General features: G+C 36.5%; 1 long non-coding RNA gene across 2 annotated transcripts; it reads right to left on the bottom strand.

The window, feature by feature from the left end:
• Positions 1-1,715: 1,715 nt before the first annotated feature.
• Positions 1,716-16,171, bottom strand: LOC116251250 (uncharacterized). 2 transcript variants are annotated; one of them, XR_007572910.1, is made up of 5 exons: positions 16,029-16,171; positions 15,782-15,850; positions 13,397-13,519; positions 5,397-5,652; positions 1,716-2,459 (listed from the first exon to the last, which is right to left on the bottom strand). It is a non-coding gene; the product is annotated as an uncharacterized LOC116251250 (long non-coding RNA). The 2 variants fall into 2 exon arrangements; XR_004171626.2 differs by having other exon boundaries at positions 5,470-5,652.
• Between the last annotated feature and the right edge of the window lie 5,302 nt (positions 16,172-21,473).

Below are 21,473 nucleotides of genomic sequence, written 5' to 3'. Positions count from 1 at the left end.
AGGGATTGTTTGCTTCAAGTAAAAGTAAAATTTTCCTGGAATTTGATCTTGATATTGAAAGCAATGGCTAGGAAAGATGAGATTGGAAAATCAACTTTTCTTTCAAGGCACAATATGATATCAGCACTAGATGTGATTCAATAATGCGAGCCAATAAAAGAAAAAGAGAAGTTAGAAATGCTCAGTTTTGCAGCTGGCAGCACAATATTTTCCCACCCACTTCCTTATTCTGATGATTGTTTGACGGTTTAATGGGGAAAAAAAAGAGGGAGAGAGAGAGAAAACTTCTCTCACCGTGACAGGCTATTCTCGGCAAAATATCCTCAAACAAACAGGCAAAACTCTGTGAAATTTTGTCATAAGCCAAAAAATAGCTTCACCACCTATTCTGGAAAAAGTATTCCCATATACCAACAAAAATATATAGTAACAGTGAAATTCTAATATTCACATACTTCCCAAAAAAAAGGCTTTTGTTTGGCAGCAAAGGTGCTCTTTTTAAGCAAAAAAAAAAAACATACATGCACATGAGCGTAGGGATAAGCTTCAGAGATGCAAAGTGCACTTTGCTTTTTCTAGGAAACCTTTTGACAAGAAAAAAATGAACTCGCAAGTTGTTTCATATAAAAACGTAAAATATGCGTCAAATCAGTGACCAATAAGTTGCTTCAAAGACTATAAAAGCAAAACATAGTGGAGTTAAACTTTCGTTTTTCAATATGATTTATCTCATTTGTTTATCTTGGATTCTTGTGCATAAGCATCAACTGAACTATGCTGTTTTCTCCAATTTTTTTTCACAAAAGTCATCATTTTATTTTAAGATTTTTTGTTTGTTCATTTGTTCATCTTATGTAGATGCATTGAGAGGTGGTGTTTTCTCCACCGATTTTTATTTTTTTTTTCACAAAAGGTTGATATTGTTTAAAGATTTCTTACATCAACAATGAGATATAATTCAATTTCAATACGACTACACTTGCTTTAGATTCAGCAAGGCTTTAGATGAAATGAATGTGAAACTTCTCAGGAAACGCGTCAAATCTTCATTGTTCTTCCGTTATCTAGTTCAGTTTCATTTATAGGCAAATGTTTCTGAATTATCCTGGATTTTATCAGATCACAGCGGAAGTTATGTTGTGCTCTCTAATTGTGCCCCTACCAGGATTTGCATGGGGAAACTAAGATTTTTTTGGTTAAGAGGCATCAATATGTAAAGGAGAAAAATTGTTCTGAGGTGTCAATATAAAACAATTATTTTTTTGTGGGTTTATGTGGGCAATTGCCTACACAGTACCAACACCTACCCCGGCCCCTACCTGACGTCACTAGGCTTATGAAAGGACGTGATAATGATGCGCTTCTATTGATGAAATCGTCATGTTCAAAAAACTTTCCGAGTAGAACTCAAATTCATATACACAAAATGCAAAACTGAATTTGTAATTCTTGCATAAAATTAGATTTGTATTTCTGTTGAATTTGGTAGCGGGTTCTTACATAAATTTGGATTCAATTGCTAATCATATTCAGATTTTCTATATAAAATGACCCTTACCAGATTGAATTAAATTTTCTTCCCCTAGATCACCACGCAATCTTTCAATCATTTTACTATATATTTGAAGGGTTCAACATTTTTTGAGTTAGTCCGTCTTGGCCAAAAGTTTCCGACTCTGCCATCGAATGTGCTTTCATCGCACATTGATAATTTGACATTGATCAATTGTGTGGTGATTCAAATGCGGAGCAGTACATACACGTGTAAGGAGGCTTTTTTTCCTTTTTTGCGGCTTGCTTCTCTTTCCATATCTTTTCCTCTTTATTGCATTTTTTATACTGACGCTTCAAATAAATGCTTTTCTCCTTCTTTTCATGTAACCTTTTACGGTCTAGACAGTTTCAACTTTCTTCCGTTGTAAAAGAACGTTACTATTAGAGTTAAACGAACAAATTGATTATATATTGCCTAACTTCAAAATTTCATGTGGTAATAAATATGTTGACAATTCCTATGAATGCTTGTAAGCATGTTTTTGTTCTCTTTCTCAGTTTTTGTTTTCTATAAACTTCACACGTTTTGCTTTTTCTTTTTTCTTTTGGGTAAGTTGATTTCAGAATTCAATGAATGTGAACCATAGAAGACTCACCTTCTGTTTGTGATTTGACAGAGGCTGCCGAGTAGTGCAATTCTATCCTGGACACAGTCAAAGATGCATTACCTTAAAGGCTTGCCTGTTGGTGTTTTTGGAGACTGCAAATTACAGGAGATGTTCCATACGGCACAGTAATCGCTTCCTGTATTGTGGAAGAAGGCTGGCTGTCTTGAAGAGAGGCCATGATTGAGAGAGAGAACCCAGAAGTGGCTTATAGTCTTGGGTTGGCTGATGCAGTATCAAGGGACCTTAATGCTGCTTTGGAGAGTTCAAGAGATTACTTGCATATGACAATGGGAAGTTCTGTTAAAATAAAAGGACGTCAACAGGGAATACATTCATGTGACTATTGAACGTAAATCACTCAAATTGCTAGACCAATAGATGACTTCTGCGTGCAGTTTCATGTGAATTAAAATGTCTATTTGTCAAATTCACCTGCTCAGCAAGAGTAAGCAAAGGTAGAGATACACGTGGGCATGTGTGGGCAACTGCCCACACAGTCCCATAAAATTGCTTATTTACATGTGAATTCACCCAATACAATTTGTTTGTCTATTTCATTTGATAATGTTTTTTTTTAATGTTAGGGGTGGTCACAAAATACTTTCTCACAAGACTAAGTTCTTGGTAGGCATAATATGACGAGCATGAAAAAGCCTAAAAAATACGATTAATTTTTTAAAATATAAAATAAAATAACATAAAAATCGAAATAATTGAAAAACTAATAACACAAACATACAAAACATTGAAGTCTGCAACAAATAAAAAAATTTTTTAAAAAAAAGAAAACAAGGAGTTTGGCATTAAAAATTTTGAAAAAAAATAGTAAGACAAAAAAAGGGAAAAAACGTAAAAAGCACGTTTTTTTTTTGGAAATTTTCTTGTTTTGCCATTTTTAGAAAACGGGAATTTTAAAAGTTTTAAACATCTGACTTATTTATTGTGTGTGATTTTTTTCAAAAGAAACGCATTGTTTGTGACGATGATAATAGGATGTGTTGCTGTCTTGAGGCATAATTGTAACACAAATCACCTTTGAAGTAAACCACCTCGTCAACCAATTGTGCTACACCCCTCAGTTGGGAGAAGCTAAATGTGGCCTACCGTAGGCAGTTGCCCACTTGAACACAACAAAGATGTTATTTAATTATTGTTGTTTACCATCAACAAAAAGACTTGAAAAGATATTCCCTTAAATGGAGTTCATGTTTTCCGTACATATATTTTTCAAACATAAGCGTCGGGGCAGCAAAAGAAAGATTCTTATTAATAAAAACTCACGATTAATGATCACTAACTCACCGCCATTATATGAATACGTTTAAATATTTCAATTTTCTCTTGAAAATTTGATGATTATCATGTATAACATGAGTTCTAACAATATAATGAAACATGCATAGTAGTCCACCTAAATTCATGACCCATCTGAGGAGCAGAACCGATAACCAGTCCCAGTTCTCACAAAAATAAAAAAATGTAAGAAATCTATTAGTGCGACAACCAAGAAGATGAGGCCCGCTAGCTACGAACTGAGGGCAGACACTAAAGGATGCATCTGGTAACATCCAGCAGCCGGATGGACTCAATATCTTGTATCACTTTGTTTTAACAATATTTAATTGTAGTCCAACTTTAAACTTGGATTATTCAAGAAACTCCAAAGAGAAACATGTTAAATCAAACTTACATCTAACTGAAACCCCATTATTTAGATGTGAGAAATGAATTTGAGATCAGACTCTTCTTTTTCTACCTTACATTAAGTTTGCCAATATAAAATAATCACTTTTAGCCAACAGATCCTTAGCTTGTTGCACCACGATCCATCTTTTGCCACCTAAAATTTGTGACTTTAAGACAGTTGGTAATCGAACATTCCCTTAAACACAAATGGAGCTCTAGAGTTCAAGTTCGGACTTTCGTGTACTTTGTTACACAACCAAAACAGTGTCAAGGTAATACTGATTAATTTATAGGAGATCTATAATAAGACAAAATCAGAATAGAGCATTATAACATACAATTCCATTTTTTTAAAAGTTTGGCATACCCACAAAACATACTTGCTGTTATTACCCATGGTTGGGAAAAGATGCGATCCCTATAAAAAAAAAATTACTCTTCTCTCATTTTGGCTAGTTTGAGAAAGTGAACTACGCCTCTCCGGAACAAAGATTCTTCTCACAAATTGCAAATTAATTCTCATAAATATCATTTAAGAAATGTAAAAGGTCTTTCTCTAATGATACGCCAAAGTTATTTTTCTCACATAAATCTCTAAAAAAAATCGGCAAAATTTTTAAAAAGTATAAAAATGCAAAAGACGCCCAAACAAAACACCAAAGAAACATATTTTTTGGCCTTATTTTTGTTTTAGAATCTTTTAAAAAGACGGATTTTTCTTTTTTGCAATTTTTTGGGCTTCATATTTCACAAATAAAACACTTTTCCTTCAAAAATTGAATGCATTTTCTGTGACAATCGCTTAAGCACATATGCAATATTTAGATATAGTATAGATCTATCACTTCCTCAAAAGATGCTTCAGTGATCGGCTCGCAGGCCTAGTAAACGAGACTGCTCTACGAACTTCTCAAGTTTATGACCCCAGTTAACTTCTCTAAACCACATTCAGACTTTCTGAAGGAGACACGACGAGCTGACCCATATTTATATCTTATGAACGAACCTTTGGCCAGAATGGACTTGCCTCATGAAAAGAGCGCTGAAGTAAACCCCATATACACTAACAAAAAAATGAGCATAAGCTGTGGTCGGTGCGGTCGGTGCACCATCAAACAAGATTTAGATGGATTTGATGCGTTATAACAAGTAGAAGGTTCATCTTAGGCACCTAAAATGGTTGAGCTACTTACTTATCCTTAAATCAAAAGTTAGTAGTAGTACTACCAGCACTTTCTCGAGCAGCAGAATACTGACTGAGATTTGATCAGTTTCCTTTCTTTTACAGTCTACAACTACTCATGTCGCTTTTGATAATCTTCAAAATAGTTTCAAAGCTACCTACAGTGCTAAATTTACAGAATCTAGAAAAAAAATGGTAGGTTGGGAAAATTCAGTGAACCTATTTACGTGCACACCCCTGTGGGGTATGCAATGGCCAAAATGCCCATTAAAATTAAAAAAAAAAACTACTCACAAGGATAAAAAAGTATTTAAAAAGAAAAAGTCTAAAATGTCCTCTACTTAATAGAAAGATTTCAAAAATACCTCCACTTTGTTTTCGTGCACGCAACTCAATCTCGTTCCGGACATTCCATAGAAAGTAGAGATAGAAGAGTACCTGTGAGCACACAAGGTGTTTATTCTCATCCAAGAGTTCCACGATGCACGACCTTATAAGGAATAAGGAAATGCAGCATCGATCAAACAATGCCTTGCATGCGGCAGACAAAACACGCAATAGTGACTTAGGAATAACAGAGCGAAGGGATTCAATTTCCTGCAGATGCGTGGAGAGCAAATGCTGCCATTGAATATAGCAATGAAAATTTCAGAAACACAAAAAGCCAAAGATATTTGAAATACAGCTAGTTTCGATACAGCTAAAAACAAAAGTAAATTTTTGTATAAAGCAACCAAATATGTACGTTTGTAGAGATCAATACAAATTAATAAACTTAAAATTGATTTTACTTGAGAACATTTTAGGTCTTTCATCAAACTAACACCTGAGAGCGTGTTTGTTTTTTTTTACCACACTAACACCAGCTTAAGTGATAACCTAGCCCTAATCAGCAAAACATTATTTTTGTTGAACCACACAAAACATAGTTGATGCTTAAATATAACCGGTCCTCCAGCAAGGACATTGCACACAATCTTGGATCCACATAACAAGGGTAAGTACAAAGTTAAATGCCAGGAAACAAAAAGACAGGATATAATTATAAAACATCTACTGAAGAAAGAAAAATGACAAGGAAAAATTAACAAAAGCGAAATGTGATAATAAGTAGAAAAGGAGATAAAATAATAGGAACTGTACTTACCGAAGGACAGCTTCATAATAAGTAAGGAGCCTTGTATGACCCAAAAACAATGGCCAAGACAAAGCAACCAAATATGTCAAACAAAAAGCAAAAGATAAACCAATGAGTGAGTCCTGAATTCCTTAGAACTATAGCCTCCTGTTGAGCCTTCCTAGCACCCCTAATATTTGTAAAAGCAGAGTTTCGGAGTCCAAAACTTCCTGTTTATAGAGGAGATTTTAGTAACTTCAGCTGTCATGGTTTTTAACCTTTTTTTTTCCTTCTCTTGTACATTAATCTAAAACATAGTGAACTAAAACATATGTATTCTAATCTAGGGCATAGGAAAATTGATGAAAATGTCATTGCCCTAGAAAACATAGACAATTTGGTGAAGATACATGTGTTCATAAAACTCAACAGCAGAAGGAAAGTTCCATAGGACTGAACTAAAACCAACACTCATGCACATATTTGAGCATAAGAGACAAAGGAACCAATGAGAAAAGAGTGTGTTGATAACATGGTCACAAAGAGTCCAATATGACACTAAATGTGAGAAACAAGAACAAGCTGAAAAATGTTTATCACTATTCAGAAAGAAGGAAATAAGTAAAAACTCTATCAAAAAAGCTGTTGACATAACATTAAATAGAAAGTAAGTTTTAATACATGATAACAAAGTAATACAAGAACGTGCTCATGTCGTTTCCAATTTCATGTCTACAGAATCATTCACGCATCCAATTGTTTTCATGAGCACATAAATATGCACAAGAGTCAAAAGAGTTTTCGCTACTTTTATAATAAATAACTAAAAAATCAACTTTCCAAAATCTATAACTTTTGGCAAGACATACAAATTCAAACTAAAGATTTGAGAAAAAAATTCCAATATCTTATCAAAGCCATGAAAGGCTCACAACGCATTGAATAGTCATTTAGTAATACATTCTCATAAACTATAAAAAGAAGTCGTAGAAAATTTGAAAAATTCCCACACAATTAAACAACCAGTGAAAAGAAATTACTTTTCTTGAGGAACGTTAAAAAATAAATAAAAAATTAAATAACAATCTACAAAAGATTAAAAGACCAAGCGTTAGCCATCGCTAACAAGGGTTCCCTGGTCTCACGGGAATGTTTCCCATCTTGTGAACAAGGTTTATCGCATCTTTTGCGCTCATAACGAGAAGATCATAGATAACCTCATAAAACTGACCATGATACCGATGCATCATGTTGGCCATGCATTGGTTGTGTCAATCGGTCTGTCATTCCAATTTCATCCAAATGACATTTTTAACTTGATGGAGGAGACGTTGCTTCAACAATATCCTTGAGCAGTTACCATGTCTCACGGGACTGTTTAACGCCATGTCGGACGACGTTCATCATATCTTTTGCGCTCAAAATGAGATCACACATAACATCCCAAAACTGACAATTACACTGATGCATCAAGTTGGCCATGCATTGGTTGTGTCAATCCGTTAGTCATTTATTTCAATTGCATCCAATTGATATTTTTAACTTGATGGACGGGACGTTGCTTCATCAAGATCCTTGAACATTTCCCAGGTCTCACGGGACTATTTACTCTATTGTAGTAGAGGGTTCATCGCATCTTTTCGGATCCTAATGAGATGATCATACATAAACTCCTAAAATGGACCATTATACCAATACATCAAGTTGGCCATGCATTGGTTGTGTCTATCAGTTCCGAGGCCTCACAGGACTATTTAACCCCTTGTTGGACGAGGTTCATCGTACCTTTTGCGCTCATAACGATACGATCACACATAACATCCTAAAACTGACAATTACACCGTGCATCAAGTTGGCCATGCATTGGTTGTGTCAATCTGTTAGTCATTTATTTCATTTGCATCCAATTGAGATTTTTAACTTGGCGGTTGCGACGTTGCTTCATCAAGATCCATGAACATTTCCCAGGTCTCACGGGACTATTTTCAACTAGATGGTAGGGATATTGCTTCATCAACTTCCTTGATTAGTTCCCTGGTCTCACGGGACTGTTTCCCATCTTGTTGAACATGGCTCATCGCATCTTTTGCGCTCATAATAAGAAGATCATAGATAACCTTATAAAACTGACCATGACACCAACGCATCATGTTGGCCATGCATAGGTTGTGCCAATCAGTCGTCCGTCATTCCAATTGACATTTTTCACTCGATGGAAAGGATGCAGCTTCATCAAGATCCTTGAGCAGTTCCCAGGTCTCACGGGACTCCTTACCCCCTTGTTGTACGAGGTTCATAGTATCTTTTGTGCTCATAATTAGACAATCACGCATAACATACTAAAACTAACCATTATATCGAAGCATCAAGTTTGTCATGCATTGGTTCTTTTAATTTGTCAATGATTTATTTCAATTTCATCCAATTGACATTTTTAACTTGATGGAGGAGACGTTGCTTCAACAAAAACGTTGAGCAGTTCCCAGGTCTAACAGGACTGTTTAACCCCATGTGGGACAACATTCATCATATCATTTGCGCTCAAAATGAGATCACACATAACATCCTAAAACTGACAATTACACCGATGCATCAAGTTGACCATGCATTGGTTGTGTCAATCTGTCAGTCATTTATATCAATTGCATTCAATTGATATTTTTAACTTGATGGATGGAACGTTGCTTCATCAAGATCCTTGAACATTTCCCAGGTCTCACGGGACTATTTACTCTCTTGTGGTAGAGGGTTCATCGCATCTTTTGAGATCTTAATGAGATGATCACACATAAACTTGACGGACGCAACGGACCATTATACCAATACATCAAGTTGGCCATGCATTGGTTGTGTCTATCAGTTCTGAGGTCCTTGTGCAGTTCCGAGGTCTCACGGGACTATTTAACCTCTTGTTAGACGAGGTTCATCGTACCTTTTGCGCTCATAATGGGACGAACACACATAACATCCTAAAGCTGACAATTACACCATGCATCAAGTTGGCCATGCATTGGTTGTGTCAATCTGTTAGTCGTTTATTTCATTTGCATCCAATTGAGATTTTTAACTTGACGGACGTGACATTGCTTCATCAAGATCCTTGAACATTTTCCTGGACTCACGGGACTATTTTCAACTTGATGGTTGGGATATTGCTTCATCAACTTCCTTGATCAGTTCCATGGTCTCACGGGACTGTTTCCCATCTTGTGAACAAGGTTTATCGCATCTTTTGCGCTCATAACGAGAAGATCATAGATAACCTCATAAAACTGACCATGATACCGATGCATCATGTTGGCCATGCATTGGTTGTGTCAATCGGTCTGTCATTCCAATTTCATCCAAATGACATTTTTAACTTGATGGAGGAGACGTTGCTTCAACAATATCCTTGAGCAGTTACCATGTCTCACGGGACTGTTTAACGCCATGTCGGACGACGTTCATCATATCTTTTGCGCTCAAAATGAGATCACACATAACATCCCAAAACTGACAATTACACTGATGCATCAAGTTGGCCATGCATTGGTTGTGTCTATCCGTTAGTCATTTATTTCAATTGCATCCAATTGATATTTTTAACTTGATGGACGGGACGTTGCTTCATCAAGATCCTTGAACATTTCCCAGGTCTCACGGGACTATTTACTCTATTGTAGTAGAGGGTTCATCGCATCTTTTCGGATCCTAATGAGATGATCACACATAAACTCCTAAAACGAACCATTATACCAATACATCAAGTTGGCCATGCATTGGTTGTGTCTATCAGTTCCGAGGTCCTTGAGCAGTTCCGAGGCCTCACAGGACTATTTAACCCCTTGTTGGACGAGGTTCATCGTACCTTTTGCGCTCATAACGATACGATCACACATAACATCCTAAAACTGACAATTATACCGTGCATCCAGTTGGCCATGCATTGGTTGTGTCAATCTGTTAGTCATTTATTTCATTTGCATCCAATTGAGATTTTTAACTTGGCGATTGCGACGTTGCTTCATCAAGATCCATGAACATTTCCCAGGTCTCACGGGACTATTTTCAACTAGATCGTAGGGATATTGCTTCATCAACTTCCTTGATTAGTTCCCTGGTCTCACGGGACTGTTTCTCATCTTGTGAACAAGGTTTATCGCATCTTTTACGCTCATAACGAGAAGATCATAGATAACCTCATGAAACTGACCATGATACCGATGCATCATGTTGGCCATGCATTGGTTGTGTCAATCGGTCTGTCATTCCAATTTCATCCAAATGACATTTTTAACTTGATGGAGGAGACGTTGCTTCAACAATATCCTTGAGCAGTTACCATGTCTCACGGGACTGTTTAACGCCATGTCGGACGACGTTCATCATATCTTTTGCGCTCAAAATGAGATCACACATAACATTCCAAAACTGACAATTACACTGATGCATCAAGTTGGCCATGCATTGGTTGTGTCAATCTGTTAGTCATTTATTTCAATTGCATCCAATTGATATTTTTAACTTGATGGACGGGACGTTGCTTCATCAAGATCCTTGAACATTTCCCAGGTCTCACGGGACTATTTACTCTATTGTAGTAAAGGGTTCATCGCATTTTTTCAGATCATAATGAGATGATAACACATGAACTCCTAAAACAGACCATTATACCAATACATCATGTTGGCCATGCATTGGTTGTGTCTATCAGTTCCGAGGTCCTTGAGCAGTTTCGAGGCCTCACGGGACTATTTAACCCCTTGTTGGACGAGGTTCATCGTACCTTTTGCGCTCATAATGAGACGATCACACATAACATCCTAAAACTGACAATTACACCATGCATCAAGTTGGCCATGCATTGGTTGTGTCAATCTGTTAGTCGTTTATTTCAATTGCATCCAATTGAGATTTTTAACTTGATGGACGAGACGCTGCTTCATCAAGATCCTTGAACATTTCCCAGGTCTCACGGGACTGTTTTCAACTTGATGGTAGGGATATTGCTTCATCAAGTTCCTTAATCAGTTCCCAGGTCTCACGGGACTGTTTCTCATCTTGTTGAACAAGATTCATTGCATCTTTTGCGCTCATAACGAGAAGATCATAGATAACCTCATAAAACTGACCATGATACCGATGCATCATGTTGGCCATGCATTGGTTGTGTCAATCAGTTAGTCATTTATGTCAATTGCATCCAATTGACATTTTTAACTTGATGGACGGGACGGGGCCACATCTGATCCAAAAATCTTTAGATTTGAATCTAATTTTGTGTATATATCAGTGGTCTTATCTGATCAAAAAATTGTGGAACTTAGATAAGTGGTCTTAACTAATGTGTAAAAAATTGGGTTTGTATCAAGATCACTCGTCTTATCTTATCTGCAAATTGTTGACTTGGATATGACTGTGGCTTCGGATCAATGGTCTTATGTGATCCTGGAATTATTGGATTAAGATCAGTGGTTTTGTCTATCTTACAAACTCTAAGATTTAGATTCAACTGTGCTACCAGATCGATGGTCTTATCTGGTATCGAAATTGTTGAATTATCTTGTCATAGGTATAAATCGCTGGTCTTATGTGATTCAGGAATTGTTGAATTAAGATATGTTTGTAAGCTTGAATCATGGCCTTATCTGATCCAAAAATCATTAGATTTCAATCTAATTTTGGGTTTAGATCAGTGGTCTTATCTGATTTAAAAATTGTTGAACTTAGATAAGTGTTTGTTAAACTTAGATAAGTGTTCTTATCTAATGTGTAAAATATTAGGTTTGTATCAACATGTAAGAAAACTTGTGCACACCATATAAAATATCACACAAAGATTCGGAAAAAGTTTAAAACTTTTATCAAAGACTTGAATGTTAATTAAAATATTTAATTAAGTCATTTAAGAATCATTCTCATAAGTTTCCTGACAAAAGTAATTTGAACATCCATAAATTTCTAAAACCATTGTTACATGTGGTAAATCATGACATTTGTTCGATAAAGGTTCGCAAAAAATATTTGAGAAATTAAGAAAAATTTTATAAAAGACAAGAAAATATCAAATTCAAGAAAGAATGTGCAACTTTCATCCAAGATAATATGTAATCATGGGTTTAAAATGTCGTAAATGTTGATATATCATGACATTTTATTTACGAAAAATTTGCAAAAACATTAGAAGACTTGTGAAGAAAAGTTTGCAAAACACTAGAAAGTCATAAATGGCAAATCAAGAAAAAAATTCAGTAATTCAACTTCAAAAAAAAATTGCAAACGTTAACAAAAAGTCTTGAAAGTCCAAAAAAACGTTATTATTTATGTGCTCATAAATATACAAGGGCATTTGCCAAAATTCATGTAATGAATTCATTTTAACTTTCTAATAAACGGTCAAAAAAAGTTAAATCTTTATAGAAGTTTATGAAGCATCAACAAAATTTGGCGTTGGTAACACAAACATTGGTAAAAAAAAATCATGAAAATCTAAAAAAGCACAACCCTTTCATGAGTATATAAATGTGCACAAGAGTTTTTAAAAATGTTTATTTATGCTCAAGAAACTGCATTAAAATGCACAAAATTTATAAATATATATGGCACTTGTCGAACACCTACTAAACTTCACTACAAGAAAATAGCATTTAGTGATGTACAACATGCTTCACTAAATGTCATCAGTGATGCCAACTCTTCATCATGAATGGCGCCACTAACAGTAATGACGGAATTAATGATGCATTCGTTGCTATTAGCTATCACAATTAGTCATGCATTAACAACGATAAACCAGCTGTTGTGTCACTAATTAACCATGAACAGCTCATGAAACAACAGAAGCTTAATATACATGGACAACCAACAATAACAAACACTCAAGCAGCAAAATTTAAAAATTAACCTGCAATCAATAACACTTTCATATAACTACAAAAGCGACTGAAAGCATTTTCAGATTGAAAGCAGCTATAGCAGCATAACTTCACAGGTTACCAACCTTTTACTTCATTTAAAAGGCAAAAGAAAGTTGTAACTGCTACCATGCCATGTTATGGTGATCTGCAAACTGTTAATATCTACATAATTGTACTAAATAAAGCAAAATAAATCCTCTAACCTGGAAAAGGAGATAAAACTTCAAGACACAAAAAATTTTGCAGACAAGTGAAAGCATAAAACCTGAATATCAGCTACCAATTAGAACAGAGAATATCTCGAGCCTAGAGCATAAAAATAGCATGCTAGAGGCGCAAGCAGCTGTACCGCTGTTGTGTAAAACAATCTTTGATTCAGAGCCTCCACACGTACAAGAAAGCTTGTTCCTCAACCTCTAGATACTTGACCTCCTTTTTTTAATGTACTTTTATTGGAAGCTGCAGCATCCATCTAGAAGAATAAGGACAAGACTTTAAAAAAGTAGAAAAGTTGACAACTAAGTGCTACAGTTATTTTTAGAAGGCACATTAGAGGTTAAGAGTTTAAGATTTACGATTAAAACTCCTTGAATATATCAGTAAGTGACGGTTGGATGATAAGGAGAGGCACATGAAACATCATGATCATGTCAACACAAAGGAGGACATGTGTAACTGAAGCCCAGTCAGTGGGTATTGAAGCCTAAAGAGCCATTCATATTGAAAAGCAACCATTTCACCTCCAATAAACAACTAAAGTATGAAAGAGGATGAAAGGAAGGTGAGACATATTGTACAAGTTGCTACATGTGGAACATCAAAATCATAGTGTTGTCTCAATCAAATTAATAGAACTCAAGGAACCTTCATTCATGAGGTTAGTCCAAAAGAATTGATCCTCTTAAAAGAAGGGCATTACAAAAAGCCACAAAAACCGCATGAATAAATCATATTTACTGGTAGCAAAGAGAGATTGTTAATAAGGGCAACATTTCCTTTGTGTTGTTTCCCCAGTTTTTGTTCCTTTGGAACAAAACAGTAAATATAGAAATTCAGAAATATCCCATAGATACACGGGAAATAAATGCAGTGTAAGATAGCCAATATTAGATAAAATCAGTTTGAATGGTGACCATAAATTAAAAAATAAATTTATGAGAACTAAAGAAGTGTATAAAAAGGGAGAGTTTATTATAATATTGAAGAAAAAGACCATTACTGCCTAAACTTGCTGTTTTGTATCTTAAGATCACAATCCATCAGCCAAGAATTTGATGTTTTGAACCATAATTGCTGAACAACATACGTTTGGCCATGACCCACTAAGGCCTCCATTGAATTGAATTGGACGTTTTAATGGAATAAGTTTCTAGTCAATAGCAGTGAGTCAGTGACCATTTACTTGTATGGTTTAAGTCCTTTGTCCACTTCAAGGAGACATCATGAAGAGTATCTTATGCAGTGAGATGATAAGCTGGAAAATGGATAAAGCTAACACAATCAATGTTAGAAACTAATCATATTAATGGTTAAATTTATCAATAATTTTATCCCATAAAATGTAATAATCTATATAAAAATAGATCACGACCTAGTCTTACGGTTCTATAGGCAAGATGCACAATAAGGGACCAAAAGGAAATGGAAATTGAGAAAAGCCTAAGTATGATTATTTTTTGGTTTGACTACTGTTTGTAGACGCTTTTCATGAACATACACATTTCAGTTCCTTTTCCTGAATGTCTGCCATTAATGAATGGAAGGGCTCAGTTATTTCAATTGTTTCAGTAATTGGACTGTAGGTGGAAAAAAGTTATTCTACTGAAACATCTGAAGAGGTGAGGTGAAATATTTTCAAACAAAAAATAAGTAGGAATACAAATCATAATAACCTTATACAGTAGGAAGATACATAAATACATAACACATCACATGTAACAAAATTAGAAATACAATAAAACAGATTATGTGCGCATATTGTAAGGCATAAAGATAATATGTTCATATTGTCAGGCCAAAAGATAGAGAGCAAACGTACAGGGAAAAGGAGCTGAACAAAGCATGATTCTTATAACACACTAATCAAAATAGTTAACCAGCTTACATATTATTTATAAAGCAATAAGGAAATACATAACTTATATGTAAAACTTATACACAAAACATATTTATGAAACAGATATATTAAACAAAGCACTTCACTGATTAACTTGTAAACTAATTTCCATAAACCGTATGGCCTTCAAGACCAATGAAGTTCATGGAACTGAAGTCTTATTTACCTAACTTCAACCAATTAAAACTTCAACTCCATGAAACCACCGATCTTGAAGTTTTGGGAAGAAAACCCTCAAGGTAGCTTACAATATTTAGAGTCTGGAAAAATAACAGAGAAAGAATCAACATATTTTAATTTCTGTATGTATAGGAATGTAAGGACATTTGTCTGCACGATTTAATTAGTCACTCATGTTTTCCAAAGGCCTACAGATGAAAACCTTTGAGATTTCAAACGAAGCCCCTAGTTTTGTGGAGAACAAATTGACAACAGTATCTTAACTAAGAAGAATGAGAAGAAGTTCGTTTGTGAAACGACACCCGAAGCCTTTGGCAATCGGAGCAAGTGCATGCAATGCACGGCATTAATCGGAGAGAAAGATAGAAAAAGCGAAAGAAACAAGGAAATAAAGAGAGATGGACGGAGGGGGAGAGTGAGTGAGAGATATCCTATTACCGTAGATAATGCAGCTTGAGATGAATCGAGACTCCTCGATTAAAACCCTCGCTCGCAAATTGCCATTCACTGCGGATGGATGAATGGGTCAGGAAGGTTAAAAAAATCCCAGAAAATAATCGCTGCCTAGGGTCACAGTCCGCCAACCCATCCCCCTCATGAGCAGCCTCCTTCCCTCGCCATGGACGACGCACAGGGGCGAGAGAGAGAGAGAGAGAGAGAGAGAGAGAGAGAGAGAGGCATTTACCTTCGGGGCACGACGGTGGTGGTGGAGGTTGCCTGCTGGAGAGCGAGCAGCGGTGGTGGTGGAAAGCGCCGGCGGGAGAGCGAGCGGTCGTGGGTTGAGGGCTGGAAGCGCGGGAGAGGCAAGAGACGGAAAGGAAACTTCTGGACGACCACGATCAACGGCAACTAAAAGCAATCAAACAACGGTTACTTCCATTATTGGATGACCAACCGCTCCAGCGATCATTTGAATTTTGGATTTAATTTCATTTGAAAGCAGCATTTCTCGCGCATTTCATATGATGGTAAAGTATAATGAGGTAGACCCAGCTCGACTTATTCAGTCGCAGTCTTCCTTCAAATATATATATATATATATATATATATATATATATATTATATAGTTGTTTTTCCTTCCAAACTTAAAAATATGTTTATTTAACTTTTGCTTGTTATCTTATTAAAGTAATTACGAACAAATTATATTTAAATTATTAAAAAAAAGTAAAAATAGTAACAAGCACCGATCCGTAACAATATCTACTAGCTAATATGTCCTATCAGCAGGAAGACCAATGCCGAGCCAACAACAATATTTACAAAGTTGATTTTGAAATTTGATGAGCCGAATTTTCCAAGGAATGCTTAAATTTGATGAGCCGAATTGGATCAGCTACTCTTGTAAACCGTTACAGGTGAGGTGCACTTCGTCCAGCTGAAGCTGGGTCCTTACCACCCAAGTCCGGACACAGCGTACGACCCCAAAGGCAAGAAAATTTAAAGACCTTGAGGCCTCATCAGACAGTAGGCTTAAGCCATAATAAACCAACCTCCCATTCTTAGACAAGGATTACAATAGACGTACAATGGGACTTTTGAACTTTAAATTGTTGGATCTCAAAACCGGCCACAACTCAAACCGGTTTTTTCCAAAAAATCGATTTATTTATTATTCTTCCAAACTTTGAGAGGTCTTTTATATGTTAAAATTTTTTCTTGTCGTATATAAATGTTTTAAAAAATTATATTTAAGCTCGTGTCAAAATTTAGAAACTTTAATTGGACCCTCTTTATGAAAAATTTCTATCTCTGTCCTGCCAACACCCGCTTCGTAACCATAACCATTTTCCCATCCAAAGCTCTCCCAAAACCTTCATTAGAACTGAACCTAGTTTCGACCGAACCTTGACCCAAAGCCGCAGCCCAAGCCGGAGCCAAACCTTGGTCAGAGCCCAAGCATTTCATTATTCCACCAAAGCTTTTCGTTAATGTTGCTGCTTTGAAGATATATGACGAACTTTAGTTGCTTCAAAGAAATATGACCAAGTCAATGACAAACATGTGGTTCGATTTGCATAAATAAGCTAGGAGAAGAATACTTAATCACTTATATTTCCCGATGAGAGCTAGAACAACTCAAACTTGTTAAGAACATGATCATTAAAACTTAAAACACCCATCTTGACCAATGTGATAATTTGAAATTATGTGTCAAGCCTTTACACTTGCTTCCAGCAATACATAAATGACCATGTTGAATTATAAACTATTATATGAGCATAATTGTCTTTTCAGAGAAAAAACTGTCACATGCAGCCACCGTTGAGGAGGCAACTTGTGCAATCATCGCACCATGTGCAACGTGGAGGAATTGCAGTTAAAAAGGTTCAAAACAGAAAATCAAGAACGCCGATAGCACTAACCAAGGAGGGGCTGAGGAGGTTCCCCAAGAAGCAATTCGCCAGGACTTGACATTCCACCCTTCAGTGGTATGTCTTTCATTTCACATCATTTAAATGTTGGTGTTTTCCCTGCTTCTTGCTGCCATCCTTTTGTTTGTTTCCTCTCGCTGCCGTAGTGATCGCGAAATCTCGATTTGCTGGTCCTTCTTCTGACTTGGCGCGTCTGTTTTATCGTTGCCACCGACGTGAATTGCAGGTATTCTTGGATTTCTCGGTTTTGGTTCGGTTGGCGCTTCGTTTTTGTGGTGATTCTTCGATTTGGTCTTGGTGGTTGCGCTGTTTGGGTCTATTTAGTGGAAGACCGATGCGAGAAGTTGATCACAATGTATCTTGATTTCGTCTGCCTGTTCCTGTTCTATTTGTGGTCGTTCTGTTTGCTGCATCTTGATGCAGTATTGTCGTATCTTGTTCCTTTTCCCAAGCTGCTTGCTTGGAGATGGTCCTTTTAGTTCTTTTGATCTCCGAGAAATTTGCGTTTACTTTGATTGATTGTTTGTCTGGACCTGTCTATTCAATTTGAATTTGTCGGATGGTAGTTTCTGGATTTTACCTTTGGTGGCAGTTCTGGATTTTCTCCTTTGTTTGCTCAATTTTGGTCTTCTAAAGGTTCCTGTCTTCCTTGATTGAATTTGGTTGGGAAATAAAGTAACTCGAGGCCGATTATCCATGCGTTCGTCAGAATCTGTTTCACCAGACGGGAGGCTTCTTTTACAGAACGACGTTTGTGCATGACAACATAAGCAGCACCTTTCTCTTCTTGAAATGGTTGAAGGAACGTCACAAACTGTTGTTTTGGGTGAACAATAATAGAAAGCAGTCTTAGAACGAGCATCATGTTGTGTGCATGCTCTGGCGAGCAGTTCAAATTTCAGGAGGTGGAGCCTCCTCTGTCCCCAGAATCTTTAACGACGAGAGATTTTCGGCTGGTGGCCTTTTCTCCAGGACTTTGGATTGGGATGCCAAGTTTGAGGATAATCATGTCGAAGAGGTTGAAACTACTTTGACGGAAGCCCTCTCACTGAACTATGAGGTGCCTTTCTTCCCCTTCTTGGTGCTTTATTTTCCTCTTGACGGCTCTATAGATGGTTGTTTTTAATATTCGTTAATCTCATTTTCCTGTGCAGGAAGCGCGTGCTTTATTGGGACGGCTGGAGTACCAGAGAGGTAACTATGCTGCTCCTCTCCAGGTGTTCCGTGGGATTGATAATACAAAGTTTGATACCCAAGATGACTAAATCTATAGCTGATAAGGTCCAGCGTCAAAAAGCTCGATTTAAAAGCCAGAAGGTGCAAAAAAATACAATCTCTATGCATTCTGTGAGTCTCTTGCTTGAAGCTATCTTACTAAAAACAAGATCACTGGAACAGCTTGGTTTAACAAAAGGTACGGTATCTAGTTGCGTAATTACCTTTCTGTTTAAAAATGGTGTTCCTAGTCTTCGAGTAGACATGTCTGGATTTGTCTGACTGTTTTCCTATGTTTGTATGTCTTAATCATTCAGCATGCTGCACGTGATTAGTAACACTATGTTTAATGGTATTTACGATGTGTAGATATACTAATCAATTTCCTTTTACCATATCATATTTGCAACCCAACATGCAGTCAAGTTCTCTCAAAGCAGACAGCACTTGATCAAGAACTTTGAACCTTCTCTTTCCTTGGTAGATTGGAGCTATTATCCAATTACACAGTTAATACAGCAGTAATAACAGCACTATAACACCAAGGGAATAATGTTGGGACTGTACAGATGAACTACATTGGGCAGGTATCATATGCCTGAGAAATATTGGGATGGATGCATGCTCACTTACACACCCGATAGCAAAATGGACTTGTTGAGAGGGAAAAACCGGCATGTACCCTTAGGTCATTCTTTTTTAGTGGAAGCCTTCCGGTGTGATGCTTATTTAATTAGTAACACCTTCTCATACAGGTTCCCCAAAGAAAAAGTGTATGTGTATCAACTTAGAGTGTACAAAGACCAGATTACATACGCAAACTGAATAAGGCCATTTATGGCCTAAACAAGAACCTTGTGCTTGGTACTCTAGGCTGCATAAATATCTTGAAAATGAACGTGACAGGATCCTCCAATGCAGCCATTTATTCAGTCATACAAGATCTGAAACTTGTGGAAATTAATTTCCGCCTTGTTAGAAATCATATCAAAAATGACAATATTCAGATTGAGGAGAACACAAATAGCAAATGGGTTCACAAAACCGCTTACTACCATATTGTTTGAAGCCTTCATATCCAATCTTTGCAATGCTTAAATTGCGGGGGAATGATAAGCTAACAACTATAGTTTACTGGAGGAATGTGCTACCAATTACAACACTGTAATGGAGTAGTACTTGAGTAGTTAACGTGTCTGGTGGAGCAATTAAAGGAAGTGAAGCGACAAACGGGGCAGCTAAAGTTCTCAAATTTTAAATTGTTGCCATATGTTATTTGTCTTTTTATTCATTGTGATGATTGTAGCCACATGCCATTTTTTTTGCGGTTTCATGGATATGTTATTTTTGTGTTTTTTTTCAATCATTTAACAGTTGTAACTTAGTTCATTTATGGCTCTCTCTCTCTCTCTCTCTCTCTCTCTCTCTCTCTCTCTCTAAATGTGTCGACATGTACAAAGTTTTGCTTGATGGTGCCGATCATCTTTGGCGTTTGGATATAATCAAACGGATGAACTCTATTGCCACTGAAATATTTTGGACAATCCCAAAGGACAAGTGTGAAGGGGAACTAGCCCTACTTTGAGGGCGAAACCTTTGGCTTCGTGGACATAGCCCTCGTCGCCTTCTCTTGCTGGTTCAAGGCCGGCTTCAAGATAGATCCAGGACGATCGTGGAGTGGGTGGATCGATGCATGAAGAGAGAAAGCGTTTCAAAGACGCTGCCAGAGCCCGAGAGAATTTGCGACTTCATTGACTACATGAAGAAGAAGTCTGGTGTTTTAGTTAAAGCAATTAAGCATTTATATATCGAAACGTGGATCTCCTATCTAACGTCTGCATTGTCTATGATGTTGGCAGTGATCTAAGGTGAATAATATTAGTAGCCTGTAAGGCTCGTGATAATGAATAAAAGGTCTCGTTGCTTGTACGTATTTGCATAAATCAGATGAGAATTACATATATATATATATATATATGTATGAATGAATATATAGTAGGGCGAACAATGGAGCCCTTGAAAGGTTTTATACGACAATCTCTATATGCGTAGTGCTATCTTTCTAGGTCTTAATCATACCCATAAAATGCAGCATGTGAGAAAAGAGGACAACCATCTCTTTTAAGGAAGGTTATTCTTGGGGGAGACGTCAACATGTCATTGTGGTTATCATTTATTTGCATAGTCTATATTCTTAAGTTTCTCACACAAAAGGTTACTTGATTGGTTAAAATTTTAAAAACATTTGGCCTAAAAACCATCTACTGCCTCGGAATTTATACCCACCCTAAGTTAAATTTGTAGCTCTGTTTTGATTTATGCTGTCGGGTATATTCAGAAACATGCTTATTCCTAAGTTAAATTTGTAGCTCTGGTTTGGGCTGATCATGTGGGCAATTGCCCACACCAGCCCACGTAAATTGCCATACCTATATATGCATTTCCCCTCTTAACGTTTACTTATTTATATATAAGTGTAAAAGTTTAAAATTTAAACTATTAGTGCCTATTAGCTAAAATTTCTGGTTTTGCGGAAGTAC

This window comes from Nymphaea colorata, chromosome 3 (assembly GCF_008831285.2).
Source record: "Nymphaea colorata isolate Beijing-Zhang1983 chromosome 3, ASM883128v2, whole genome shotgun sequence".
NCBI lineage: Eukaryota > Viridiplantae > Streptophyta > Magnoliopsida > Nymphaeales > Nymphaeaceae > Nymphaea > Nymphaea colorata.
Note: the sequence above shows the minus strand (reverse complement) of the source record. Positions and strands in the feature narration are given on the sequence as shown.